Source organism: Palaemon carinicauda, chromosome 5 (genome assembly GCF_036898095.1).
Source record: "Palaemon carinicauda isolate YSFRI2023 chromosome 5, ASM3689809v2, whole genome shotgun sequence".
Taxonomy (NCBI): domain Eukaryota; kingdom Metazoa; phylum Arthropoda; class Malacostraca; order Decapoda; family Palaemonidae; genus Palaemon; species Palaemon carinicauda.
The window spans coordinates 155,776,644-155,791,643 of NC_090729.1; the positions used below are offsets into that span (position 1 = coordinate 155,776,644).

General features: G+C 31.4%; 1 protein-coding gene across 1 annotated transcript in view; it reads left to right on the forward strand.

Moving 5' to 3' along the window:
* Positions 1-15,000, forward strand: part of LOC137641215 (irregular chiasm C-roughest protein) — a 223,046-nt gene that overhangs the window by 60,373 nt on the left and 147,673 nt on the right. The window lies entirely within an intron of this gene.

The window sequence follows — 15,000 nt, forward strand, 5'->3', positions numbered from 1 at the left end:
AGAGAAAATGAAGAAAAGGGAGAGGGAACGTTACTTCTGAGAGTATTTTGTGGTATTTCCTCTTTCCTTGCTTTATCCATCGTAAATCTTTGGATGAGCTAGAATGAGGTCATGTAATTATGATACCAGAGATAATCTTTTTAGGACCTTCTCGATACCTCTAAAATTATATTCAGGATGAAAAGATTTAATAACAGTTCACTGATGGTTTAATGGTGCATAAAATACTGTAGATAGTACCTTTGAGATTTATATATATATATATATATATATATATATATATATATATATATATATATATATATATATATATATATATATATGTGTGTGTGTGTGTGTGTGTGTGTGTGTGTGTGTGTGTGTATGTATATAATATATATATATATATATATATGTATATATATATTTGTGTATATATATATGTACATATATGTATATATATATATATATATATATATATATATATATATATATATATATATATATATATATATATACATATATATATATATGTGTGTGTGTGTGCGTGTGTGTATATATGTATATATACGTATACATATATATATATATATATATATATATATATATATATATATATATATATATATATATATATACATATATATGTATATATACGTATACATATATATACATATGTAAATACATATACTGCATATATATACATATATATATATATATATATATATATATATATATATATATATATATATATATATATATATATATATATATATATATATATATATATATATATACAATATACGTGTGTATCAGATATTTTCTCTTATTTTCTTATTCTCTCTTCTTCACTATTGTATCTTTGAACAAGGACTTGTGATCACGGAAGTCTGTGGAGTTTAGTAACTTATAGAATCTACCCAGCTGTATCTCAATGATTGCTAATTTTTAACAAAACCAACGATGATATTAATATTATTAACATCTAATGTAGACTAAACATTAGTTTGAAACGAATGATCATATCACATTCAGTCGACAGATACTTGAAATATAATCCTAAATTTGCATTTTGAAAGCTAACACCCTCTTGGACTTACTGCTCGGGTAAAATACATCTTCTTTAAGTACATAAAACATAATTACCTCAGCTCAGCTTTCAAGAAAGGCTCTCCTGGTCTTTGTTGTTTGTAAACAACGAAATTAATTTCTTTTCTCATCTTAACAGATAACTCTAAAGTCTTATTGTTTCGCAGTAATCGTGGACATGATAGTTTGTGTAATGCTTTTATAGTTCTTCATTTCTTCTCTTTTATTCACTTGATTTATTTCGTATGAGTCTCGTACTCCTATAGAGCCAAAATTACCATCCAATCTAAATTCATATCCTAGTATTATGCTTTCATACGGTGTTAAGTAGCAAGTGATCTCACTTATTTTCTTTTCCTTTTTGTTCGAGATTTTGGAGTGACTCGTGCTCCTTTGCCTCGCTCAACGCAACCTCCTTTTTTTAAATTATATTCTCGTGGCGTGTCATCGTCCCACCCTTAGCAAATAGGAATAATCTTTTCGTTTTGAAATTTGTTCACTTGGTATATGATACTCAATAATCCCAGGGATTGAATATCAGAAAAAATATTTTAGAATAATTTTATATCTTAAAGATATAAAGTTTAAAGATGAAAGAGGAGAAAAATTGATGAATCTTTTCTAATTTTCATAAATCATCTTCTCTTACTCTCATTGGATCTCATAATATATTAGATACAAGTTATGTGGGGTGAAGTTGAACATTAACAGAATTTAAGATAAAATTGTCAGTAGGTCAATGACGGTGGTTCCTCAACATCTAGATCTTTGTATTTAACTATCTAAAATTAATTTAAGATTCTATGCGTGATTCTAGGTTACACATTTACATTTGAGTAACACATCAGTCTGTTTCTTCTTCAATTGAACAAATAATGGACATATTGAATAAATCTTTTAAGATTTTATACTAATCTATTCTAAGGAAATATGTTTATTTCATTCTACCATGTTTTGAATATTGGTCTTCTGTCTGGTCTTCAATTGCTGACCATCATCATATTTTTTTTTTTTTTTTTTTTTTTTTTTTTTTTTTTTTTTTTTTTTTTGACAAAATCTTGAGGTGTATCAAACCACTCAACTGATCTAGATATCAATCTTGTTACCGTCGTTCATTTAATTGTTTTTACATATCGTATGAAAGTTCTCAAGATTCTAACCCTCGGAAACATTCAAATCTTCCCTGACTGTACCACCCAGGGCGCTGTATCAGTTAGGCAGTTAGTTCTAGCCGCCCTGCCTTTTTCCTAGCTGTGACCAGGTTCTGGAATATGATGGCTGAAGGGGGTGGGAGGGGGGATGACTTCAGGAGTTTAAAATTAATGCAAATGTGTTTCTGTTGAACAGTTGACATAAGTCAAGTATCATAATTTATATCTGACTGGTCTATTTAACGTAGTTACTGGTCTGAATCTATTTGATTATTATTTCTCATGTAGAATTAATTAGTTATTTCCTTTCCGCACTGGGCTGCTTTCCCTGTTGGATCCCTTGGCCCTGTAACATTTCGTCTTTCCAACTAGGATTATAGGTTGCCTATTAATAATAGCAATAATGATAATAATAATTATGATTATCCAAGAAAATTTAATTTTATTCCTACTTTATTGTATACATCCAAGTTATATCTATATTACACTTTTGTTTGTGTAAAATGTAATGCCCACTTTCTCTAATCATCCACATTCCTGAGAGTAACCTTACATTACCCTTAGTTAAATGCCATAATATATGATCACGTTTTCCATCTATGCTAGTGTCCTAAATTTACTCCCATTTCACACCAATAAAAAATGTACTCGTTATTTTAATGTAAAGATAGTATTCTTATGAGAAAGAGAGAAATTAAAAGACTAGCATCCAACCTTTGTTCTTTAATAGCCAAAATTGGAAGGCAATTACTTTGACCGACTGAAGTCTGCAATCTTTTCTTTCGTTATATCATTCCCTTTTCAGAGTCTTTCAACTCCTGATGGTTCACCGAGGTGGAATTACCATCGGCTAAGCCTCAATCATTTCCTAATTTCCTCCTTTGCTGCGGAATTGAGCACCAGATGATTTCTTTTCCTCTCGTCTTATTTTCTTTTTCTTCTCTTTTGAGCAGAGGCTTTGCTCTGTGTTCCTTACTTATGCATAATGCTGCGGCAATCTTTTTTTCTTTTTATTCATTCTATTTTCTCCTTTTTAAGGTTTCCAAAAATACATCCTTACACTATAAAAGATAGACCATAAAATAAAGATAAAATTTTTGTTTGGTGATTTCATTTCCTTAATTTTTCCTTTACATCGGAAACAAGAAAAACAAAAGTTACAATTAAAACTCATAAAAAAAAGTATTTGGAAAAATGTTCTCCTTTTTGTTTTTCTTGTCAAAACTCTTTCTCTTTGTCGAGGAAAAAATAAAGACAGGCAATCTTCTTTCTATGATCTTTAGTTCTGATCTCTTCTTCATTAAAGGAGTTTTGATACCTCCCGAATCTTATTCTTTTTTTAATATCTAAAAAATTTATAGATTTCTTTCCGGTCACGTTCAGAGGCATTACCAGTCGTATAACCACTCTGTCTCTCTCCGTCGCTCGGGAAATGGGGGAATAGGAAGTTATCATACCTTGGTACGAAGGGTACCCCGATAGGAAAGGGGGAGGGGTGGGAAGAGTTGAATCTGAGTGTGTGCATGTGCATGTACGTGTATATCTGTCCAAATATATAACCGTTATTTTTAACGGGTCCCATGATAGTACAATAATAATAATAATAATAATAATAATAATAATAATAATAATAATAATAATAATAATAATAATAATAATAATAATATCAAGGAAAGGGGATTATGAACAATGACTACCTGATTTTTAGAGCCACATATATAACGTTTACTAGTGTACTTGTTTCTCAAAAAAAATGACATTATATTGCTGATTTTCTTTTTATTATTATTATTATTATTATTATTATTATTATTATTATTATTATTATTATTATTATTATTATTATTATTATTATTATTATTATTATTATATGATCTTCAAATATGAAGTTTATTATTAGTACACATTCTGTGTTATACACGAAGGGATATATGGAAGCCTATTGCATTTACGCAGTAAAAGTTTAACCCTCTGGCTCCTATAACATGATACCCTTTTCCCAGCACTCGGTAAATGCATTAAAATCAACCTTTCAGGGGCCTTGGGGAATGTATCAAATTTAATTCCCATTCTAGCTATTTGTAAAACATGTGGGAAGTTTTATTTCCTGCTTAGATTTTATGTAGTATTTTTAGTTTTACCGTTTAATTAGACAGAAGACAGGTTGATAGTAACCTATTGGAAACGTCTTTGTCTGACGATTTGCTGGATTGGGGTTCGAGACTCACTTGAGCCCGATAGTTTTTCGGTAGTGTCTGAAACCTCACCATTCTCGTGAGCTAAGGATGGGAGTAATGGGAAGCCTATAGGTCTACCTGCTGAGTCATCAGCAGCCATTACCTAGCCCTCCTTGGTCCTAGGGTGGGTGGAGAGTAGGTTTAGGCGCTGATCATATGTATATAGTTTATAGTTTTTATAGGAAATATTTTTTTTAATGTTACTTTACTTAAAATATTTTACTTTTCTTTATTTCCTTTCCTCACTGGGCTATTTTCCCTGTTGGGGCCCCTGGGCTTATAGCATCCTGCTTTTCCAACTAGGGTTGTAGCTTAGCATTTAATAATAATAATAATAATAATAATAATAATAATAATAATAATAATAATAATAATAATAATAATAATAATAATATATTGTCCAACTAGGCACTGTCGCTGTCCCTTGCCTGTGCCATTCATGACTGACCTTTAAAAAAAAAAAAAAAAAAAAAAAAAGCTCAGGCTCACTGAAGACATCCTTGTAATAAAATATTAAGCGTGGAAGCTATTGCAGAAGCTTTTATTGTACCTTTGGCCTTTTCTATCCCTATTCTTTACCTCTTCCCTTCTCTCTTTTTCAATATGAACATACGATTATCGATCATTTCATGGGATGTGAAATAACATTCGATGCCAAAATCACATAATTTTCCTTTGTGCAAATTGTGGTGCTGCAAAGGATTCTGTTTCTAATTCTTTTTCTTTTTTCTTTTTTTGACGCCTTGTTTTGCTCAACACCTTATTCAAGATTTTAGCCAAAAATCTTTTTATTTTTCACTTAAAAAAAAAAAAATAGTCAAATAGTTTTTGTTGCTTTTCATTCTCCTATTCACCCAAATTTTAAAAGCTAAATTGATATTAGTGAAGGATTCCTATTAACGCTATGCTAGATCTACTACATTTGTTGTAAAAAACGGAAACTTACAAATTATATTAAGTACAATATACATTTTTCTCGCCAGTAATGAATAAGTATCACCATTATCCTAATGATCTCTCTTAGTAATATATATTAGGAAAATCAAAACTCGAAATCGTTAAGACTGGCTAATCTGCGTGAACGTATGTTTTTTAATTATTCATACAATATTCTTGAAAAAAGATAGATCCAATAGAATTGTTTATTCTAGATTTATAAGAAATAGTCTTGACCTATAAAAAAAGGAATTTTTAGGGAGCAGACCTTGGAAGATTCTCTCTCTCTCTCTCTCTCTCTCTCTCTCTCTCTCTCTCTCTCTCTCTCTCTCTCTCTCTCTCTCTCTCTCTCTCTCTCTCTCTCTCTCTCGACTTTGCTATTATCCATACCTGCTATATCGGCCCAATTACAACCGTTCGAGGACTGCTTTATTATACTTCAGAATGATAATGAACATTTTCGAAGCAAACTTAATTATGCATTGTATAGGCGTTAATTTGTTCATGTGAGTATACACATATGTACTGTATACACACACACCCACACACACACACACATACACACACACACACACACACACACACACACATATATATATATATATATATATATATATATATATATATATATATATATATATATATATATATATATATATATATATATATATATATATATGTATATATATATATATATACACATATATGTGTATATATATATATATATATATATATATATATATATATATATATATATATATATATATATATATATACATAAATATATATATATATATATATATATATATATATATATATATATATATATATATATATATATATATATATATATATATATATATATATATATATATATATGGTCAGTCTCTAGAGCATTGTCCTGCTCGGTAGGGCAATATCACTGTCCCTTGCCCTTGCCATTCATAACTGGTCTTTAAACCTCTATACCTTGTTCTAAGTCTTCTTTTAGTCAATTTGATGCTTCCTTTCTTTTGTGTTTCCTCAATTTTGGTCTGATTGTGTTTACGAATATTTTTTATGTTTTTAGTTTGTTTATTGATTTGGATGATTCTGCTAGTTCTATTTCATCTCTCTTGGATTTTACCCTCATTCTCAAATATTTTTATGTTTGACTTTTGGTCTTTTTGATAGTTCTCCTTAATCTTGTACATAAACTTTTCCAATTATCTCTTGTCCTGATTCCAATACAAATTTTGTTGAATTACTCTTCATTTCTTCTTTACATGCTTCCATTTCATTATGTAGTTGGGAGTACTTAATTTGTATTGCCAAACTAAACTCAACCATTTTTTCTCTTATTACCGGAGTGGTTATTTTCTTTCCTAATATTAGTTTATATCTTCTTTGCCTTTGATTTAAACAAGTTATGCTTCTCACCATTCTATGGTCGCTTGAATTTAACTTGAATAACACAGTTACATCTGTAATTGAATTAACTTTTTTTCACTAAGAATAAACTATATATATACACACACATATATACATATGTATATATATATATATATACAGAGAGAGAGAGAGAGAGAGAGAGAGAGAGAGAGAGAGAGAGAGAGAGAGAGAGAGAGAGAGAGAGAGAGGAGAGAGAGAGAGAGAGAGAGATATGTGGAAAAGTTGTTTAAATGAAATGAACAACATGAATGATATGATAATATTCACTTAAAGAGAAAGGGCAGTGTTATTGACTCCAGAATAGTAAGATATATGTTTTCTAGCCTCTAAAAGAGATAAAGATGGGAATGGTGACAGGGATTATATATAGGGTAAAGTGAATATTCAAACATTGCTTATAGACGAGAAATTTGAATGCCTTGATAAGAGTTTTTGGAATTCAGGTTACCAGAGGTAATAGCCGGATAAGACACAGCAAGGCCAGAAAAGAACAAGGGTGGGGTTGAGTTAATTATCTGGAAAGAGAAATAAATCCGAGTAATTTACATTCTTGATAATAATCTAAAACATATAACATTTCTTAAAGAGATATATATTATTTTAATACAGTATTGAGTGAGAGTCACCATCAGAAAGAAGCTGTTTAAGAACGTAATGCGATTGCGAAGGGAGGATAGAAAAAGGGGGTTATATAGCATTGATTGTGGTACAAAATAAGAATTCCAGTAAAAAGAGTAAAAAACAAACATTGAGTATCTCAGTTTTGCGTTGTTGAAACAAAAACCGTAAAATAAATTGTAATAAAATGGAGTTTCTTTCCTAAACTTTCCACAGAACATTCCCGTAACGTGGAGGAAATTCTCCCAATAAATGTTTGAAAATTATTATGGAAAGTAACATAGAAAACAATGTCGAAGACGACTTAAACTGGAAATTCTTATGCCATGATTTAGAATAGAAGATCCACAAAAGGATTATTGATAATAGTCAGCATCCCTAAGACATTACGGGAAGGCAATTAGGGAGATCAAAAAGGGTGCAGAACCCAGATGAAATCGGACTTGAAAGATTACCCTGTCACTCCTTCGGGACCAGAATTGGATCAGTTAATAATCAGAGCACTGGCATACACACACACATACACACACACACACACACACACACACACACACATATATATATATATATATATATATATATATATATATATATATATATATATATATATATATATATATATATATATATATATGTGTGTGTGTGTGTGTGTGTGTATATATATATATATATATATATATATATATATATATATATATATATATATGTATGCATATATGTGTGTGTATGTTATATGTACTGTATATATATATATATATATATATATATATATATATATATATATATATATATATATATATATATATGATAAATGTTGCACATTTAGACGTGTTTTTCATATTCAAATAAGCCATACATATATTTTTGATACATTAATGTCTGGATTCTCTTAACAACCTCGGGATCAGAGCCCCAGGCGAAATCACACAAAGACAAGAGCTTGTGACCAGCCGGGAATCGAACCCTGGTCGGCAAGCTTGTATAGGCAGTGACTAAACCACTTGGCCACGAAGAAAGATAAAAGTCAATGACAATTCTTCTGTACTTATACCTGTCGAATTCAGGTGTTTCGTACTTAGAATTGAAATCAACCCATCTTCTCCATCGTAGCTAATTGACTTTAATCTTTCTTGGTGGCCAAGTGGTTTAGTCACTGTCTATACAAGTTTGCCGACCAGGGTTCGATTCCCGGCCGGTCACAAGCTCTTGTCTTTGTGTAATTTCGCCAGGGGCTCTGATCCCGAGATCGTTCAGAAAATCCAGACATTAATGTATCAAAAATATATATATATATGGCTTATTTGAATATAAAAAACTCGTCTAAATGTGCAAAATTTATCATTAATTGAATGTCAAGTAACAAACTACCAATTAGCTACGATGGTGAAGATGGGTTGATTTCAATTCTAAGTACAAAACACCTGAATTTAACAGGTATAAGTACAGAAAAAATTGTCATTGACTTTTATCTTTCTTCGTGGCCAAGTGGTTTAGTCACTGTCTATACAAGCTTGCTGACCAGGGTTCGATTCCCGGCCGGTCACAAGCTCTTGTCTTTGTGTGATTTCGCCTTGGGCTCTGATCCCGAGGTCGTTAAGAGAATCCAGACATTAATGTATCAAAAATATATATATGGCTTATTTGAATATATATATATATATATAATATATATATATATATATATATATATATATATATATATATATATATATATATATATATATATATATATATATATATATATATATATATATATATATATATATATATATATATATTACGTGGTGTGGGTATAATACGATAATACTATAAATAGAATCTGTTAATAGAATCGCCTCTCTCTCTCTCTCTCTCTCTCTCTCTCTCTCTCTCTCTCTCTCTCTCTCTCTCTCGTTATAACCCTTGATACTGTCCCCCTGGAGAGTACATCGATTACTTTATTAACCTTATCCGATAAGCCATCGAGACCAATTATATTAAGCTAAAAAGATCTATTAATCCGACTAGTTTATCATAGAGTAGCATCCGCTTTATTAATGTAATTCCGCAAAGGTGTACCATCTCTTTCTGAATATTTTGTTGTAATATCAAAAAATACCGAAGTTTCTCCAAAACCTGTTATCACCAGTTCTCTCATTCTTGGCTCCTCTAGCGACCATGATACAAAACAAGTGGGCTTTTCCTTATTCTCATCATGTACTAGTGAAATAGAATCTTCAATCACAATATTAGAGGCGTCCCTGGTCTCTAGAAACGGCCAATTGAATCAAACAGGTTTGAGTATGTTTTCTCTTGTAAATGCTTCTTTCTATTGACTGACGGCAATTACTTTGATTCCCTGTACTTGAAATCTTTCTGCCTTTTTATTGCATCTAATGATCTTGCTGTTACCCCCAAAAATTCTCCTTAAAGTTAAGGTAATAACACACAAGTTCTAAAAAAAAAGGGACAACTTCCTTCGTAACACTTAGCCTCGATTACATCCTTATGAAGACAATTCTATGTGTTTTATCACCAATCTATTGAAAAGTTATATTGAAGTTTATTTTCATTTCGGTTCGGCGCAGCTTAGGAGATCAAGTGCTTAATATTACTAATTTTTCTTCTCAATTGCACTCCCTGAAATTATATCATCCAAATACGTTACTACGCTATGTATAATCAGGGCAAGGAGGTTAGATGTGCCTCCTTGAATCAAGGGACCTAGTGCTGGCAATATGGCTCCTGAAAAATTATTGGCAGCAGTCTTCAATCGTAAAGAAGGTAGTTATATTGCAAAAGATGTCTTTTCCTTACTTTCTTCTTCTATAGAAATTTGGTGGTAACCATTCTTTGAAAATATGGTTGAAATGAATTTACTATTTCTCACCAAAATATCTCCCCTTCAATAGAGGGCAAAGAGAAGGCATTGCCATTTAAGATAACATTTGACTTCCTATAACCTAGCATAACTTAATTGAGAGCTCCTTCTTCATAATGACTACAATTTGGAGCATTCACCTACTTAATTAATTTCACTCTCTACATCCTCTTAGTAGTGGACCAGTATCATTTGAAGCTTAGACTGATTATGGGAATGATGCATAGTAGCTTGGTAAAAGATAATTCAATCAATTCATCATGAGTAACCATCTCCCATTATGCTGATTTTATTTATCTTTGTTGCATTCACAAATGTCTGGTGCCACAAGGCCCTATATTTTTACTTCGAGTGAGTTGCAGATGCAACTCCAGTGACACCAAGCTGAGCGTATTCACAAACCTTGAAGTCATATGCTGAACCGTCTCCCAACACAATTTTCTTCTATAGCACATTAAAAAGTGTGACAGTGCTGCCCCTTGTTTGATTTCATACTCTGCTAATTTTTTGTGATGCATAACAGTTACCTTTTCTCATTGCTTTGATTGGTGTTACTGTAATATTCGTCTGTAGGTTTTGTAGCACTAATTCTCCTTTCTACTGGACTAGACTGCATCAACACCGTTTCCCACTAGCCCACCTCGGCATTAATTCTATAGTCTCACTTCGTAATCTTTCTATAAAAATTGGATATCCACTACTTGGATTTATATGTAATTTCCTCTCCTTTTTATGGAGCAGACTTAGTTTGTAAAATATCAAATTCTGTACAATACACCCCAATCTTCCCTACAGACAACACTATGAAAAACTCATGGTTCATACAAAGTCTTCTCCCCCTCAACAATTGAAATAGTGTTACTTTCACCCTTATCATGTGATTCCTGAGTGTATCCATGATGATCCTCTTCATAGCTTGATGAATGTTCTTTGCTACAAATTCTTCCTCTATGAGGAATGGATTAGTTCTGCTGCTCGCATATTTGAACAGCTGTCAGACAGCTAATACGGTCAGGCCCATCAGGAGGAGAATGAATTTTGTCCTCTGATGACCTCGTGCCCTCATCCATTTCTTCCACCTTCCCTGGGTTGAGGTCCTTAAGAGGGCCCTTCCACACTACCTTGGTGGAGTGTCGGGTATAATTTTCCCATCAATGGCCACTGGTCCCTCTTCCACGAGGTGGTGCTATGGACAAGCCCCTACCGCATATCCTGTGTCGTTTTTCTTAGGCAGTCCCAAGCAAGGTAACCTGATCTTTAACATACATAGCACCGTCAAGGGTCCAAGGCAGGGTATTCAGATGAAAAGAACTCCCTCCTCAGCTCTGATACGTGCCCCGGTCTCTCCTGTAGTACTGACCTTGTCCTTTTCGTCCCCTTATTCTTCCATTTAATCTAACATAACTCTCACACACACAAACTGTAATTCATAGCACTCTTCATTAATTTTATAAATAATTCATCAAATGAGTTGATACCTTTGTTAGCCCAGCACTGGATTATCAATTTTTAGAGTGCCACGTCTGGTTCAAAACTATCAGCATTTTGGTATATCCTTCGAACATATAACTCCATCAATTTTTCAGCCTGAGTTTTATGTTTGTACCAATTTCTCGTGTCATTTTTTTCAGCAGCCGACGCTTGAAATGTTTCTAATAAAAGTCAGCAAGAATCTGTCAACTATCCCAGCCATTTGCCGGCTAAACACTTCAATGGCCACAGTACATTTTTAAGTTGGCCTGGCATTATTTCTTCATGACGGGTCAAGTTTTTGATTTGATGGTCCTTTGTAAGTCCCTGATAAACGCTTTATTCACCGTTAATCCATCTTCAGCTGGCTATCATCAAATTCCATGGGACTCCATAACCATACCTTGTACATTCATCTAAGTTCGGTACCTTTGTTCTTTTGCAGGAGCGTCACATAAACCCGGTAGTCATCACTGCTCTTATTTCTTTGCAATCGTGCAGTCTTTTGCTTTAGATATAGCACTAGTCCTTTCAACTAACGTATTTCTTCATCTTCTGCAATCTCCTCCATGTCGCTCTTGAAAATGTTTTGTAATGTCTTTTATATGTAGAAGTAGAACAGATGGTTATCTTTTGAACATGAATTACGCTAGTTTAACCATTCTTCCTTCAAAAAATCATTCACAGCGTATTAACTCCACACGATGACATCAACGCAACACATATCATGAGAATTTTAAGTGAAATAAATCTCATGTTATTGCTCTATTTGTAAAATCCCTTGGGTCATAAGTTTTTTCAATGGTTACAATAACATCTACATAGGAACGCATGCCCCCTATATAAATATATATATATATATATATATATATATATATATATATATATATATATATATATATATATATATATATATATATATATATATATATTATATATATATATATATATATATATATATATATATATATATATATAAATATATATATATATATATATATATATATATATATATATATATATATATATATATATATATATACAGTATATATATATATATGTGTGTGTGTGTATGTGTGTGTGTGTGTGTGTGTAAGTGTGTGTATTTACTGAACTACCGTGATCAAAGATACTGAAAATATTGAATAATATAAAGAATAATCAGAGGAACACGAAATATGAGAAAAACAAGAAAACATCAATAGAAATAGCAAAATAAGTAAAAACATCAGAGAATATCATCATAATAACTCATTATTTAAGGAGACAACCATATTGAGAAAGGCATTGAATGCGTCCGATAAAATATTCAATAAAGCAAGAGAATATAGAAAACACGCCATGTAAAATAGGAAAATTGAAGAGGGAATATAAACTAGATATGAATCATAGAAAGCTGAATGTGTAGTGAAAATATAACATATTTTCGGAAAGTCTTCGGCACAACAGACACAAATGAGGCAGTAAAGATGGCAAGTATCGATAACAAGGACACGTTGTTTCCTTTCTCTTTTACGGAAAATTTGGAGATTTTCGACAGGGTACACCGCGCGAAGGTAAAGCTATTTACCAATAATAATAATGTAAATAGTGGTGTTAAATAATGATAATACTGATAGAGGTAGTAGTAATTATAGTAGTAGTCATTATAGTAATGTTTGGATGAGGAAAAACTTCCAGGGAAATGTTTAAGAAAAATAATTACTTTGATGTATAAAAAAAAAAACAGTTGTTGGCAAAATTATAATAATATTAGTACAAATAATAGTAATAATCTGAAAAAAATTACTATAATATCAAATTTAGTAATATTGATAATATTCTATGTAATTATTATAATTACTCTAATTATTCACACGCCGTCAATAATTTTGGTACCCTATGGTGGGGTTGAGGCGAAAGTTCCTATCTTAGGAAGTTCAGTACCATTCCAAAGTTCAGACCACGTGTTTTACAGCTTTGCTTTCATATTTTCAAATTGAATTTCCTTTTATTTCTTACTTGCAACAAACGATATTACCGTCAACGGCCTTCGATGTCAGGATACCAGAAAACTCAAAATAAATCAATCAATCATTCCTAAAATTTACATGTTGTCTTGGAATTGGTTTTCATTTCCCATCGATATTTATTGTAACACAAAAGCAAATCAAAATAAGATAACCATATTTGCTTTGCTATACTGAGAGCTTTTTCATTATTATTATGATTATGATCAATATTTTCTTATTGTATGGACTTGAAATGCGGATAACATACAAAAGAAAGGTGGAAAATGAGACTCGAAATGAGATTAAGACAAATGGCTCCCCAGGCTGTGTAATGTATGTTTGGATGAGGAAAAACTTCCAGGGAAATGTTTAAGAAAAATAATTACTTTGATGTATAAAAAAAAAAAAAACAGTTGTTGGCAAGGTTATAGTGATGTGCCTTTACTTAGTATATCAGTGTAGATGCATCTAATGATTTTAACTGAGAATTAGGAAATTACATGTCTTTAGCATAAAGAAATATGATGGTGATTAGTTCAGTAGTTAATGTCAAAGAACAGATATGTAAGAAGTTTATATAGTGGATGAAAATACTCTTGTGGGCTTTTCTCTACCGAAAATAAACATTTGACAAAATAAGCAGATAGGCAATGTGGAGGTAGCTGAAATTGCAAGGTGATGGTGATAATTTGATAGAACCAGGTAAACTTCTGATAATGAAAATCAGAAATGTGTTGGAATACATTAGACGAAGTTTAATGGAGACTTTTACCATGTTTATTGATAAAACTGTGTAAGAATTAAAAAAAAATTATATAAGATCTCGATATTTAGATGTAGGAAAAGAAAATTGGTTTTGGATGGAATGTATAATGGTTGATGTTTGCAGATGATGCAACATTGAATGGAGATATCAATCTAAAACTGTAAAACTAGTACAATGTTTTAAATTTTCTTTTGAGACGAAAATCACAAAGTGATAGTCAGCAAGTGTGAGGTTATAAAGATAAATGGAAACCCGGTAAATAGATTCATGAATATTGCAATCAATGGGGAAAACAGAAATATTTTATCTAAGAGTACATTATATGTAGTGGATGTTGGTGGGATGAGAGAAAAGATTATAAGAAAATGGTGGAATGAAAAACATTTGCAAGAGAATCTGAAAACCATTGAAGGGATTTTTTCAACATTTGCTGATATTTTTTCAATTGTGAGGCATATATATTTATTCCAAG